Raw genomic sequence first — 16,475 nt, forward strand, 5'->3', positions numbered from 1 at the left:
TCACATTTTTTGGAATTTTCTGTAATTTTCTAGAGGTTTCTGAATTTCGTGGAGAGAAATCAGAACTTATCAGACCTTTATCAGGTTTGTGGACCGATCAGAAGGGTTTCTGATCGATCCAGGGGAGCCTGGATCGGTCACTGTGACCGATCCAGAGGGAGCCTGATCGGTCTGGTGACCGATCAGGGCGTGTCAACCTGCTGAATTTCGACTGTTTGTCTGAAATTGCAGCTGTGGAAGTGGTGTTTTAGAGTTCTAAAGGTTTGAAACTCTCCAAGACATTGTTGGTGCAATGGTCAAGGGGGAGTTGATCTTTAGGGGGAGTTTTACGTATTAGTCAAGGGGAGTTGACTTTTAGGGGGAGTTTTTACTCCTAAAGACTTGAGTGATATGAGATTATCACTAAGTTAATTGTTGAACCTTAGTATCAAGGAGGAAATTAAGAGTTTCAATGAAAGGTATGGGACTTTCATTAGGAAGAAACTCTTGACCTTGATTCACTCTTTTTGATGTGTGTCAAAAAGTGGGAGAGTGTAGGTTTGGGGAGAATGTTCAAGGAAGAACATTAGAAAATCTAAGTTAGGTTATCGGGTTAACCTAACTTGATTATGGGTTTGATTATGAGTTTTGTCAAACATCAAAAAGGGGGAGATTGTTGGTGCAACCTTAGGTCAAGGTTGACCTGGTTGACCAGACTCGAGTTGTGTTTTGATGTTTGACGAGTTATGTTTGACAATGTTTGTACCTTGATGTTTGACAAGGATACAAGCTTGGGAGATTGTGGGTGCAACCCGTGGTCAAGGTTGACCTGGTTAACCCAAGGTGAGTTGACCTGACTCGGAAAAGTCAACCAGACAGCTGGTGAAAAGTCCAAGTATGGAGACTTGGCACGGGAAAAGTCCAAGTATGGAGACTTGGCATGGAGAAGTCCAAGTATGGAAGCTCGGCACATGGGAAGTCGGAGAGGGCTCGGAAGCTCGTTCTCCGGACTGTGGTCAGAGAGGGCTCGGGAGCTCGTTCTCTGGACCGGATGTGGAAAGTCCTGGTGAGTGAAGCCAGGCAGTTGGGAAATCCTGGTGAGTGAAGCCAGGCAGTTGTGAAAACCCTAGTGAGTGAAGCTAGGTGAAAGTCCTGGTGAGTGAAGCCGGGCAAGGGAAAATCCAGATGGATCAAGGGTGATCGGACATCTGGTGTTGAGAAGGTCAAGTAGGTCAAGGGAGTGATCGGATACTTGACACGAAGAGAAAAGTCCAAGTGGGTCAAAGGGATTGACCGGACACTTGGTGGGGAGTCTTAGCAGGTCAAGCGAGTGACCGGATGCTAAGCATGATGTACCAACAGGTCAAGGTTGACCGGATGTTGGTTTGGAAGGTTTGGGACTTGGTTTGGGCAAAAACAAGCTCTGGATCGATCAGTGGATCGATCCAGTGATACACTGGGTATTTGGATCGGTCTGGTGACCGATCAGTAACCAAACAGTAGCCTACTGAGTGTTATCTGATCGGTCTGCAGACCGATCAGGAAACAACGATCAGAGGGAAGAAGTTCGGGAGAAAAGCATGCTGATCGGTCCCTGGACCGATCAGAGGAAGCTCTGATCGGTCCCCATGACCGATCAGCAGCACTCTGGACCGATCAGGGTGGAGCCTGATCGGTCCAGCCCTAGCCGTTGTGACTCAACGGCTAGGTTATTTCGGGCTTCTGTGTTCTAGTCTTTTTGCTTGCAGGTTCGCAGGTTAGCCAGGATATCAGGGGATATAAGAAGAGATCGAGGGTTGCTGACTACTACTCTTCTTCTTCCTCCTCGAGCTGCTGTTCTTATGAAAGCTGTGCTTGAGCTTTGCTGAGCTCCGAAGCTTCGGGGGAGCTTCTTTGACTGAGTTGCTTGTTGGCATTCGTCCGTGAAGTTGGTGCTTCATCCGGGACTTCAGTCGACGAGAAGGCAAGCGAGTATTTGTACATTTATTGTGTATTTTGTTCTTGCTCTTCTTTGTACTCCTTATTGCTGTTGCAAAGTTCTTGTGGCGAGGTTTCTCCACCCATAAGGAGTTTATATTAGCCGGTTTTCCAGGGACTCATCCACCGACGGATTGATAGGCTTTGTCCACCTTACGGACACGCCGAGGAGTAGGAGTTTCATCTCTGAACCTCGTTACATCGACGAGTTTGAGGTTTGCTATTCTCCGCTTTCGTTTCTATTCGTTTTATTTCCGCTGCGCTAACCCTAATTGTAGAAAGAAACGAAAAATTTGGGGCGGCTATTCACACCCCCCTCTCTAGCCGCGATCATCGATCCTAACACACATATCAATCAACCACGCAGTATAATAAATCCAAAATAAAGAAAACAACACAAGAAATCGTCACACAAGATTACAATTCTTCTACTACGTCCTAATCATATCAAAATAACAAATACTATCTCAAATACTCCTAACATAGCAAAAGACAATAAAAACTAAACTAAAACTTCTTTCCTAGTCCCAAGGCTTCCATAGTCCTGGCATCACACATCCTTCGAACACCTCCTTGTCGCCTTCCTTTCTATATCTTTTCCTTTCCTGTATCTGCAGTAAGAGGAAGTGTAGTCTATAAGCAAAATTTGCTTAGTAAGCGCTATCTAACTCACAAAATCTCGATATGCATGAGGATATACTGAAATCTAAAACTGAATGCTCAAAAGGAAATCTACTCATGCTCATCTACTAGTGAAAGAAACATACTGAACGGCTAAACATGTAAAGTAAATCTATACAATCATGCTAGCATAAAGAACTAAGCTTACTGAATTCTAAACACCTTCTGAATCTTATTTCACTTGTTTAAAGACTTATTCTTTAAATACTTTATACTTATGTAAAACTTTCAAAAACTTATACTTATAATACTTCAAAATAATAATCAACTTCTTCTTGGGCCCGGCAACTGTGCTTTTTCTTTTGTAACGACCCGACCCATTCGGCGGCCCATTTGGCGGCCCATTTGGCGACCCTATGGTCGTCGACCATCGACCGTTGGCCGAGCCGTTACTACTAGGTTATCTAAACCTAGGGACGACTATGGGAGCCCAGCCCAAGGACAGAGAGTCCAACACAGTGCCACTGATAAAAGTAAAATACTTGTTATCTTTTAATACTTCTTTATAATGCCTCGGCATTTTCTTTAGCACCTTGTGTGCCAAAATCCCTAAAGTCTTGACTTTGGGATCTACTTAAGGCCTTGGCCTTTTTCTTTCTTTTCTTTATCTTTCTTATACTTGTTAATACCTCTAATAAAAGAATGCTTCTTTAAAAACTGAAATGTTTAAACAAATTCTAACTTTGAAATGCATAAACAAAAAATCTGCATACTATGCTAATCAAAATTCTGCATACTATTCTAATCAAGATTCTGCATTCTATGCTACACTATTTCTGCATACTATGCAAACATAAAATCTGCACTATAAGCTTAATTAAATTCTACACTATAAGCCTACATAAAAATCTGCACTATAAGCTTAATTCAAATCTGTACTATAGACTTAATTAAAAATCTGCACTATAAGCGCTTAATTAAAATCTGTAATATAAGCTCTACATAAAAATCTACATTATAAGCTTAATTAAAATATGCACTATAGGCTTAATTAAAAATCTGCACTATAAGCGCTTCTTATGCTTCGAATTCAAGAAGAACAAAGGTTCGAAACTACTCCTACTGCAGGTGAGAAGCACTTACCTTGGATTCTTGGTCCTACAGCCGAAAGAGAGCCTTCTAGGGTTCGGAGAAGTGAAGATCTCTGCCCTCCTTCTGTGCCCGTGTGTTCTCCTTGACGAGAGGTGTTCGGATCCGTGAAGATCTCGCGGAAAGACCCCTTGGCCGGCGCCGGAGACAAAGCCTTCAACTCGTCTATGTTTTCCGCCCGAGAGGGGTCGCCGACGCCAGGGAAGAGGAGAAGAGAGAAAAGAAATAATTAACCCCTCTCTTTCTTATCCTTTTATAACCTACGGCTTAAGACCAATTCGTGATTGATTTGTTCACAAAATATCAGCGTGCGCGCTTGGTCTGCTGGAAAAGCGGATTCCCGAAGGTCTCGGGTTCGAGCCGCCCTCGACTCTTTTTTTTTCTAAACGGAATTTTAATTTCATTTCTTAAAACTACTTAACTACATTTAATTCCCCTATATTATAACAAAACAGCTGTGTATCAGTTGGCTAACCGGGTTTACTTAAGGCTTGGCTTAACTTGAGATCCACGGTTCGAATCCCGGCTTGGATATTATTTTTTTTAAACTTCTTTCCTTTAGTAAAAGTACCAAACGATCTCCAAAAATTTCATAAAAATACTCTATAAATTCCTAAAAATATCTAGAATTTTTCTAAAATATTTCTAAATATTTTAAAGCACTTTTAGAACTCCTAATGAGGAAAATTGGGTTGTTACACGAAGAGGGTTTCGAAGGTGAGTTTGCTGAATTCTGGACCGTCCCTGCATTTTCTGTTGTATCTCAACATCTTCTTCATTTCTTCATCAGTGATCATCAGAGGGGTTCTCCAGTGATTCCTAGTAGCTCTCCGTTCATTCACAACATCCCATTCATCTAGTCAGCTCAAATTTCATACTCCAAACTTGCATTTTCAATTTTGGTTTGTTCTTGTAAACTTCATTGGAGAGGGTTTCTTCAAGGGAGATTGCAAACTTCGGATTGATTCCAGAGTTTAGAGCTTACTTATGCTTCTTCCCCGACTACTGGAGATGAGGGTTTTGTCTTCGGCCTCTTGTGTGATGATAAGAGGGTTTGCTTGTAAAGTTGGTTGTGATTGAGAGATTAGTTCATTTCATTTCTTGCATTTGTTGTTTAGTTTCTTTCATTTCAATTGTAGAACAGATTTCTTTTGCTAGTTGTTGAGTTCAATTCCATAGACTTAGCATTTTATTTGTTTAGTTGTAATTGAATTTTTGTTAAGTAGCTTAGTTGTTTCTTAAGTGTCAATTAGTTCAATTTTGTAGTTTATTTAGTTTAAACTCTTTTACTTGCATTAGATCAGGTTTCTACTTGTTTATAATTCCTTTTAGTGTTCACAATTTTTGTCACGCCCCCAGGTAGTCCCTGTCCGAAGAAATTTCGGCAGCATCTCCCTTGTACGACGGACAATATGAAGCTCAGTATACATATATCTCCATACCTCGGCCACACACGGCCGGAATAATACAATACAAAAGAACAAGCCACGCAGTTTATATCAACATTCCACATAATTCAACATATAATCAATCCACGCAGTTTAATAAGGAAAGACGATATAAAATCTCGAAAATATATGTACACATCCTACTCCACTACATCGAAGAAAACCAAATCCACGAAGTAATGAAAATATCTGCAGCGGAAAACAATAGTAGTAAACCCGAATGTTCAATGTCCACAATACCACCCACAATACAAGTATTTAAGATGCAAAAGCAGAACAAATCCGACAAAGAAAATCCTCGCGACAAAGGGGCTAGCGACTGGAATCTCTCCTGACAGCCTCAACCTGAAAAATAAGTACAACGGGGTGAGTTCAAGAACTCAGCAGGTAAACCAATAGACATGTACAGCAATATATATCCACCAGTAAAAACCTAAGGTACAGTCTCCTAAACCATAGGATCAATAGTACAGTTCTCTAACCATACAATCTATATAGTACAGTCTCCTAAGTATAACAGGTATGCAAGACTAAATAAACTGCAGTAACCAACAATAAGCAGGCAATACAATCTACTGCAAGAATATAAGAAGTGCATAACTGAAATAAACTGTACTCACCTGCGAGGCTTGTGCAACTGACTGTGAACATACACAGATAAAAATAGTCAGAGCAAAAGCATATAACCTGTATGCATGTCAATCATATGCAATCACCAAAATGCATCAATCATAAATAATGCAATCTGTGCATATGATGCAAATGACATGTCCTGGTCACCCCTACTGCCATGCTCAGCCGTCTCACACGCAATGGTGAGACCGAGTGGGTAGGGCTGTGACAGCTACCACTCCCACGAGTGACCGAGTGGACGGTTCGGAGTACACCTATCCTCCCGCCTCAAACATAGTGAGGAGCGAACGCCTCATCTCCAGACGCAATGACGGGAGGGACCCCAGGTGCTACCACGCCCCGCCACGCTACCCACGAGCGCCCCAGAGCACTACGGCAATCTACCCTACACACCGAAAGGCCGTGCCACTACCCACGCAGCGGAACACGCTGTGCGGGTCCACGAGTCCGACGAGCTCAACAATAATGGAGTCGCTAATCGCTCAGCATGCAATATGGTGCATGATGCTACAGTATGTCATACCCGAACATAGCCTCCTCCATATACGTGGGTGCCCAAAAGGTAAACGCGTATATATAACCATGATATAAACAAGATAAATCCAAAGACATCACATATAACAATGATGTAAGTATCATGAATCCAAGAGCACGTATCACACATGTAAAGCAACTAATCCAGTAGAGTAGAGCACTATAGATATGCATCTCTATGAACATATACACATGGCAAGAGATAAAATATCCAATCCTGAAGTAAAGCAACTAGCAGATGAAGCATGTGATAGGTATCAACTAGCTAAGACCAAGGGGGAGAATAATCTACTATCTACCACTAGTAAATATATATAAGCTACACATATCATAAGACATTATCAAAAGATAAGTCAGAGGGTACCCGCCTCAAATAGAAGGTACAATCAAGCAATCCCAGGTCGAGACGCCCGTCTCGAATCAGAGTCCTGTGTCAACAAACAATATATATATTTTATTTAGCTAAATAAAATCCCTAAAACTAAATTAGGGCAAAACCCTAATCACACAATCTAAACCTACATAATTAAATCTAATGGTTAATTAGGATTAGTTACCCAATCCCTAATGGTTGACTAGGGTTAATTACCCTAACCCTAACCATTCCATTAGATTAATTCTACACACCATGTATCAACTAACGATACACTAACCATCATACTAATCACCATCTAAATCTAATTACAACCTCCAATCAAACATACACATAAACACCTATCATAACCGTAAATCTAAATATGATCTACCACATGGATCAATTACTCTAATTCATATCATAAACCTAAATTAACTAACCTACAGCAAGATCAAAACCATACCTCAATTCCACAGCTACTGTGGCTATTGGGACAAGAGGATTGTTGCTGCCGAGACCAAGAAATTGCTGGAATCAAGAACTCACAGCATTCAATTTGAAATCCACAGAGCAGGTCCTCACTGGAATAAATCGGACGAAGCAATGAATTAAACTGGAATTCATTGATCAGATTACGATTGAAGATCACAGAGCAAATAATAGATCACACCATGGAAACCATAGATCAAACAACACCCTAATCTTACCTCAACCGATTGTCTCCAGGAGGTGTCGCCCGATTCGATTCAATGTTCCCGGAATTCCTCTGCCCCTCAATCAACAAGAAGAAAGGGATCTACGACCTAACCCGAGATCGCCAACCATCAATGAGGAAGAGAGCAAGAATCGGAAAAGAAGATTCGCACTAAGGCACAAATCAGAGAGTCGAAGGACACCAAAGACCCGACTTAGCTTTAACCCCTTCGAAGCTCCAAGATCCACTCCTCGCCGGCAACACCAAGAGACGGGAAAGAATCGCCGATCGCCAAGAACTGGCGCGTCGATGATCTAGGGCAGAGACATGAGAGGAGGAGGGAGGAGAGGATCGAGCCGCCCGGTAGCCAGGGATCCTGACGTTGGTGAGACTCCAGAGAGGAAAACCTCCGCCGGCGGTGAGCTCGCGGAGATCGGCGACAACGCGAGAGAGATTCGGTGGAGAGGAGAAGAGATCGAGAAGAAGGGTCGGGGAAGAGAAGGTGGATCGACGGTTTTGGGGAAGAAGGAAATAAAGAAAAAGAAAAAGGAATTCATATAATAAACATTTCCTCACTTAAACGGGTATCCCAAACAGGCTTAATCTGAACCCGCCGATCGATCCCCTCAAAACTCTCCGTACGAGCTCCGAAAAATTCCCAGAAAATTTCTAAAAATTCTGGAAAAATTTTATAAGGCTATTTATGAAATAACCCTATTTATTTAAATTTTCCGAGATCTCACATCCTCCCCTACTAATAAAAATTTGGTCCCCAAATTTCGCTATAACCAACAGCAAACACTAAAATATAACCAAACAGTATAAATGCTGAAAGGAACTCTAACCCACATACCTCAAGTAAAAAGATGAGGGTATCGAGCTCGGATCGTATCCTCCAGCTCCCACGTAGCCTCCTCGTCAGAATGATGCTGCCATCCGACTTTAACCAGACGGACAGTCTTGTTCCGCAACTGACGCTCTCTACGGTCCAGAATCCGTACAAGAACCTCCTCGTAAGTAACATCAGGCTGAATAGGAACAGATATATCTGACAGAACATGTGCCGGATCGGATACGTATCTCCTCAACATAGATACGTGGAATACATCGTGAATGCCAGCTAGCGAGGGTGGTAGCGCCAGACGGTAAGCTACTGCTCCAATCCTCTCCAAGATCTGGAATGGTCCAATATATCGGGGAGCTAGCTTACCTCGGAGACCAAATCGCTTCACCCCCTTCGTGGGTGAAACTCTCAGAAACACATGATCACCAATGGAGAACTCCAGGGGTCTCCATCTTTGATCAGCATAACTTTTCTGACGGTCCTGAGCCTCTGACATCCTTCGTCTGATAGTACGAACCAACTCCACATCCTGCTGGGCTCTCTGAGGTCCTAGCAGCTGAGCCTCCCAAACCTCCTCCCAGAGGGTGGGTGTCCGACAAGGCCTACCATACAACGCCTCAAACGGTGCCATCTGGATAGCCGAATGATAGCTGTTGTTGTAGGCGAACTCCACCAATGGCAGGTGGTCCTCCCAGCTGCCCCCGAAGTCCATAACACAAGACCTCAGCAAGTCCTCCAAAGTCTGAATGGTCCGCTCTGACTGTCCATCTGTCTGCGGGTGGAATGCCGTACTGAAACGGAGCTGTGTGCCCAAGGCCTGCTGCAGACTCTGCCAGAATCGGGACGTGAATCGTGGGTCTCTATCTGATATAATACTCAACGGAACTCCGTGCAATCTGATAATCTCTTGACAGTATAACTCTGCTAATCGATCCAGAATCGCCTTCCGATCGCTATAATGCGCGGATTTGGTTAATCGGTCAACGATTACCCAAATCGCATCGTGGCCTCGTCGAGTCCTAGGCAATCCTACCACAAAATCCATAGTAATGTGCTCCCACTTCCACTCGGGAATAGGGATACTCTGAAGTAAACCAGCAGGTCTCTGGTGTTCAGCCTTCACCTATTGACAGATAAGACATCTAGTAACAAACTCCGCAATGTCCTTCTTCATACCGTTCCACCAATAGGAACGCCTCAAATCCCGATACATACGGGTCCCACCTGGGTGGATAGCAAATCTAGATCGATGAGCCTCCTGAAGTAACTCCTCCCTAACCGGGTGAGACTGAGGTACATAATCTACCTCGAAATAAACAATCCTCATCATCTCGTAAACTCTGGTCACGTCCTAAGCTATCCGTCCGCTAATGAATCAGAATGCCGATCTCCTACCGGCCTCTCGAATCCTCATCCCGATCGACGATCGAGCAACCATGGTAACAAGAATACCGTGCTCCCCGCTCCTCAAGGCCCAACTCGGAGAATCCTCGAATCAAGTCCGTGACTAAAACTCTATGACAAGCTAAAGTCCCTCTGGACTTCCTACTAAATGCATCAAGAACCACATTAGCTTTACCCGATGGTAGCTAATAGTACAATCATAATCCTTCAGAACTTCATCCATCTCCTCCGTCGGAGATTGAGTTCCTTCGGTGAAAATATATTTGAGACTCTTATCAGCAAGAATCTCAAAAGTAATACCATAAAGATGATGTCGCCAAATCTTCAAAGCAAAGATAATACGGCTAGCTCTAAATCATGTACCGGTAGTTCTTCTCATGCTCCTTCAACCGACGAGAAGCATAGGAGACTACCCTACCATGTCAGATCGAAACAGCCAAGCCCCAAGAGATGCGTCTGTAAAGTATGAATCCGCCATCACCGTAAGGTAAAACCAAACCGGTGCCGATACTAATCTCCGCTTTCCGGAAGTTGGTCTCACAAGCCTCGACCACGTGAACTTCACGCCTTTCCTAGTCGACGTGTCAACGGCATAGCAATACGGAGAAACCCTCAACGAATCGTCGGTAATATCCAAAAGCCCAAGAAACTACGGATCTCTTGGTCTCCCATCTAGTGATAGCCTCGATCTTCCGAGGATCCACGAAATACCTCGCTAGACACCACGTGTCCTAGAAAACCAACTGAGGGAAGCCAAAATGCACACTTGCTGAACTTCGCATACAGATGATGTCGTCGAAGAGTCTCCAAGACTATGCGAAGATGCTGCGCGTGTTCCTCCTCGGAACGCGAATAGATCAATATATCATCGATAAACACAATAACAAACTGATCTAGGTACTCCAGAAAGATACGGTTCATCAGATCCATAAATACTGCAGGAGCATTGGTAAGCCCAAATGGCATCACCAAAAACTCGTAATGTCTGTATCTGGTGCGGAATGCTGTCTTTTGAATGTCAGAATCTCTAACTCTCAGCTGATGATATCCAGACCGCAGATCAATCTTAGAATACTCTGATGTATCTCTAAGTTGATCAAATAAATCCTCAATCCGTGGCAAGAGGTACTTATTTATGATAGTCACTGCATTTAGTTGCCTATAATCGATGCACCACCTCGGAGTACTATCCTTCTTCTTGACGAATAGTACAGGAGAACACTAAAGCGGAATACTGTGGGGTTCTCCACAAGGACACGGATCGCCTCCGCCCACGATGCCATACGCAATGCAGGGGAGTCGTCTCCGCTAACGATGCGAAGATCGGGCTTCGCCCGTCACGAGTCCCTGATCGACCAAATTGTCCTCCCGGACGAGATCCCAGATGTTGTATGCCGAGCCTTCAACAATCTCATTGCGCCTGTGCAATAATAATAGCAACCGATCGTCCCAAGGTGCATGACAGTGATGTGATCTCGATCCGTGACGGTGCAAAGGTCACCGGGTTGTTTCCGCTCGCTAAGACCGAACGCCCAGATGAAGATCGCCCCGACTTCCGGTCGCCCAACACCTGTAAGTACCGACCTATCTCGAAAGCGATCGCTCGCCGTTGTCCCAAATCGTGGTCTGGATTTGTCCGAAGTCCGATCACCGCTTCTCTTCTTGTCCGCATTTACTCTCTCTGAGCTAACTCAATCATAAGAGTTCTACCAAAGGCTCGTATTTATTTAACTACAAAACCGCAATCTTCACCAAGATGCCTGCCTAGTCCTCGACAAATCAAGCATACGAGATCTATCTCGATAACTAACTCGTGATGTAATCGCCAACCGATTAAATTCGACATTATACTCCATCATCGAGCGATTATTCTGCCAAGACTCGGAAAATCCTACCGACGTGTCATCCGATACGCCCGGGAAAACACCGACTCTCGAATGCCTCTAAATCTCGTATATATAACATGCTGCTCGCCTATAATCGAGCGTGCGTGTCCCACCGGATCTCTACCCTGTCTCATAAGTGGAAGCAGCCAGCTCTGCCTTCTCCCCTCCATAGATTCTATCCAAGATTGAGCCACGCTTGGATCAGTCTCCCCGCGAAATAGCGTGAATTGGCTTTTCACCAACTCCGCCAAGGCTGGGATCCATGCTCGTGCCACAACCATATCCGTAGATATCGCTGCGGTACTGGGCAGAATCACTGGAGTTGATCTTATGGGTGGTACTGATGGATAGGTTGGAAGAGGTACCACTGGTGCTACCACATAAACAGGGTAGGAACCACTAGTGGAACTACAGAGTAGGCATAAGTAGGGACGACTAAAGGTACGATGGGCGGTACCGGGTAAGATGTAACCGGTACTGCTGGTGCAGGTACCGAGTATGTAGTAACCAGCACAGATGTCTGTGGTGGTACCGAGTACGCAGTAGGCATGGCTAGAGAAGGTGCCGAGTACCCTGTAGGTACTACTGGCGGTACAGTCGAGGTAGGTACCTCGGAAGTCGGAGCTATCGGGGTCTGATAAGCACCCGTACCCACAATGACCTGCGGAGTCTGCCCCTGACGGACAGGCTCAACCCTAACAGACCTCTCTGAAGACTCTGTCTCAGGAGAATCTAACGACCTCTTACGTGGCCGCCCACGTCTCGATGCCGGTACACGTGTAGGTGGCATATCTGTAAAGAAAATGTTACCCAGATATCACTACAGGTATAAGAACTGAAACTTTACCTAAATTACCTATTTACCGTCTGGAGATATCCTGTCGCTGCTTAGCCCCAAATAGAACCTCGTCAAAATACCTCGGAATTCCGAAACGATAAAATCGACGAAAATCCATACAAATCCGAAAATATCCAGATACGCTCGCAAACTCCAGAAAACAAAAACCGAAATCGGAGCCTAGCTCTGATACCAAATAAATTGGTATCAGATAAACCTCGAAAATCCAAAACGAAGAGCAAGTATCGTGAGCCTAGCTCTGATACCAAAAATTGTCACGCCCCCAGGTAGTCCCTGTCCGAAGAAATTTCGGCAGCATCTCCCTTGTACGACGGACAATATGAAGCTCAGTATACATATATCTCCATACCTCGGCCACACACGGCCGGAATAATACAATACAAAAGAACAAGCCACGCAGTTTATATCAACATTCCACATAATTCAACATATAATCAATCCACGCAGTTTAATAAGGAAAGACGATATAAAATCTCGAAAATATATGTACACATCCTACTCCACTACATCGAAGAAAACCAAATCCACGAAGTAATGAAAATATCTGCAGCGGAAAACAATAGTAGTAAACCCGAATGTTCAATGTCCACAATACAACCCACAATACAAGTATTTAAGATGCAAAAGCAGAATAAATCCGACAAAGAAAATCCTCGCGACAAAGGGGCTAGCGACTGGAATCTCTCCTGACGGCCTCAACCTGAAAAATAGTAACGGGGTGAGTTCAAAGAACTCAGCTGGTAAACCAATAGACATGTACAGCAATATATATCCACCAGTAAAAACCTAAGGTACAGTCTCCTAAACCATATGATCAATAGTACAGTTCTCTAACCATACAATCTATATAGTACAGTCTCCTAAGTATAACAGGTATGCAAGACTAAATAAACTGCAGTAACCAACAATAAGCATGCAATACAATATACTGCAAGAATATAAAAAGTGCATAATCGAATAAACTGACTCACCGCGAGGTTTCGGGCGAACGATCGCGAGCATACATGATAAAAATAGTCGAGCAAAAGCATATAACTCAGATGATGTCAATCATATGCAATCACCAAAATGCATCAATCATAAATAATGCAATCTGCATATGATGCAAATGACATGTCCCGGTCACCCCTACTGCCAGCCGTCTCACACACAATGGTGAGACCGAGTAGGACCGTGCACTCTGCATCACTACCCCGATGAGTGACCGAGTGGACGGATGCCGGAGTACACCTATCCTCCCGCCTCAAACATAGTGAGGAGCGAACGCCTCATCTCCCTAAGACGCAACGACGGGAGGGACCCCTGCTGCTACCACGCCCCGCCACGCTACCCACGAGCGCCCTGAGCACCACCGCAATCTACCCTACACACCCGAGTGCTGTGCCACTACCCACGCAGTGAACACGCTGTAGGTCCATGTAGTCGACCGACGAGCTCAACAATAATGGAGTCGTCAATCGCCCAAGATGCAATCATGCAACATACATGCGGCTACAGTATGTCATACCTGAACATAGCCTCCTCCATATATGTGGGTGCCCAAAAGGTAAACGCATATATATAACCATGATATAAACAGCATAAATCCAAAGACATCACATATAACAATGATGTAAGTATCATGAATCCAAGAGCATGTATCACACATGTAAAGCAACTAATCCAGTAGAGTAGAGCACTATAGATATGCATCTCTATGAACATATTTACACATGGCAAGAGATAAAATATCCAATCCTGAAGTAAAGCAACTAGCAGATGAAGCATGTGATAGGTATCAACTAGCTAAGACCAAGGGGGAGAATAATCTACTATCTACCACTAGTAAATATATATAAGCTACACATATCATAAGACATTATCAAAAGATAAGTCAGAGGGTACCCGCCTCAAATAGAAGGTACAATCAAGCAATCCCAGGTCGAGACGCCCGTCTCGAATCAGAGTCCTGTGTCAACAAACAATATATATATTTTATTTAGCTAAATAAAATCCCTAAAACTAAATTAGGGCAAAACCCTAATCACACAATCTAAACCTACATAATTAAATCTAATGGTTAATTAGGATTAGTTACCCAATCCCTAATGGTTGACTAGGGTTAATTACCCTAACCCTAACCATTCCATTAGATTAATTCTACACACCATGTATCAACTAACGATACACTAACCATCATACTAATCACCATCTAAATCTAATTACAACCTCCAATCAAACATACACATAAACACCTATCATAACCGTAAATCTAAATATGATCTACCACATGGATCAATTACTCTAATTCATATCATAAACCTAAATTAACTAACCTACAGCAAGATCAAAACCATACCTCAATTCCACAGCTACTGTGGCTATTGGGACAAGAGGATTGTTGCTGCCGAGACCAAGAAATTGCTGGAATCAAGAACTCACAGCATTCAATTTGAAATCCACAGAGCAGGTCCTCACTGGAATAAATCAGACGAAGCAATGAATTAAACTGGAATTCATTGATCAGATTACGATTGAAGATCACAGAGCAAATAATAGATCACACCATGGAAACCATAGATCAAACAACACCCTAATCTTACCTCAACCGATTGTCTCCAGGAGGTGTCACCCGATTCGATTCTATGTTCTCGGAATTCCTCTGCCTCTCAATCAACAAGGAGAAAGGGATCTACGACCTAACCCGAGATCGCCAACCATCAATGAGGAAGAGAGCAAGAATCGGAAAAGAAGCTTCGCACTAAGGCACAAATCAGAGAGTCGAAGGACACCAAAGACCCGACTTAGCTTTAACCCCTTCGAAGCTCCAAGATCCACTCCTCGCCGGCAACACCAAGAGACGGGAAAGAATCGCCGATCGCCAAGAACTGGCGCGTCGATGATCTAGGGCAGAGACATGAGAGGAGGAGGGAGGAGAGGATCGAGCCGCCCGGTAGCCAGGGATCCTGACGTTGGTGAGACTCCAGAGAGGAAAACCTCCGCCGGCGGTGAGCTCGCGGAGATCGGCGACAACGCGAGAGAGATTCGGTGGAGAGGAGAAGAGATCGAGAAGAAGGGTCGGGGAAGAGAAGGTGGATCGACGGTTTTGGGGAAGAAGGAAATAAAGAAAAAGAAAAAGGAATTTATATAATAAACATTTCCTCACTTAAACGGGTATCCCAAACAGGCTTAATCTGAACCCGCCGATCGATCCCCTCAAAACTCTCCGTACGAGCTCCGAAAAATTCCCAGAAAATTTCTAAAAATTCTGGAAAAATTTTATAAGGCTATTTATGAAATAACCCTATTTATTTAAATTTTCCGAGATCTCACAATTTTAGTCCTTAGTTTAATTTTGTTGATGGTGAAATCGTAGAGTAAAATGGCAATGTGTTGTGAGATCACTATTAATGAGTAGATAGGATGTTGTTCATTTCATTAGGGTAAATTTCATACTTGTTTTACTTTTAATTTGTTAGGTTTAGAATCAAAACCCAAAACTTTCATTTCCATATCAAAAATCCAAAAATACAAATAACATACAATCCTATGGTTATCATTCCATCGTTGCATTCGTTGGGAGACAACTCGAGTTGACCCTATGATATACTAGCGTATATAGATTCGGTACGTAATTCTTTTGATATTGTATCATGACCCGCCGCCTTCTCCCCTTCTCCTTCCTCCTTCACCAACGGTCGACAGCCAACTCTGATTATCCATCGTCGCTGGCCGACCATCCCTAACCTTATCCTCTCCATCTTTTCGCCATCGTCTCCTACCCGCGATTCTAGCCAACGTCGTCATCTCCTTCAAGCAAATCCAGCCATGCCACCACTGTAAGTTCCTCTCCTCTTCGGGTTAGAAGAGGAGGTGCGATGGCCATCTGCCTACAACCTTTCATCACACATTTTATCCCGTCGCTCCATCTCCATCCAGTCGCTTCTTCATTGGCAGTTCCTACTTCTTCAACAGATTCTAAACAGCAAGCTTCCTCTCCAATTATTGATGTGTCGATTTACTTGTATTGATGTTTCTTATTGAATGCTTGTATCAAACTTGATCTTCCATGTTCATTTGCACACAATTGGTTCAATTCAATTTATGCCTATA

The 16,475-nt window shown here is 43.6% G+C and overlaps 2 long non-coding RNA genes across 2 annotated transcripts; both read right to left on the bottom strand.

Annotated features, from left to right (window-relative positions):
* Positions 1-6,708: 6,708 nt before the first annotated feature.
* Positions 6,709-8,033, bottom strand: LOC122011536. The gene is made up of 4 exons (XR_006119962.1): positions 7,593-8,033; positions 7,404-7,499; positions 7,160-7,277; positions 6,709-6,769 (listed from the first exon to the last, which is right to left on the bottom strand). It is a non-coding gene; the product is annotated as an uncharacterized LOC122011536 (long non-coding RNA).
* A 6,237-nt stretch (positions 8,034-14,270) lies between these two features.
* Positions 14,271-15,492, bottom strand: LOC122011407. The gene is made up of 3 exons (XR_006119944.1): positions 14,966-15,492; positions 14,722-14,839; positions 14,271-14,331 (listed from the first exon to the last, which is right to left on the bottom strand). It is a non-coding gene; the product is annotated as an uncharacterized LOC122011407 (long non-coding RNA).
* Positions 15,493-16,475: the final 983 nt, after the last annotated feature.

Source organism: Zingiber officinale, chromosome 8A (assembly GCF_018446385.1).
Source record: "Zingiber officinale cultivar Zhangliang chromosome 8A, Zo_v1.1, whole genome shotgun sequence".
Taxonomy (NCBI): Eukaryota; Viridiplantae; Streptophyta; class Magnoliopsida; order Zingiberales; family Zingiberaceae; genus Zingiber; species Zingiber officinale.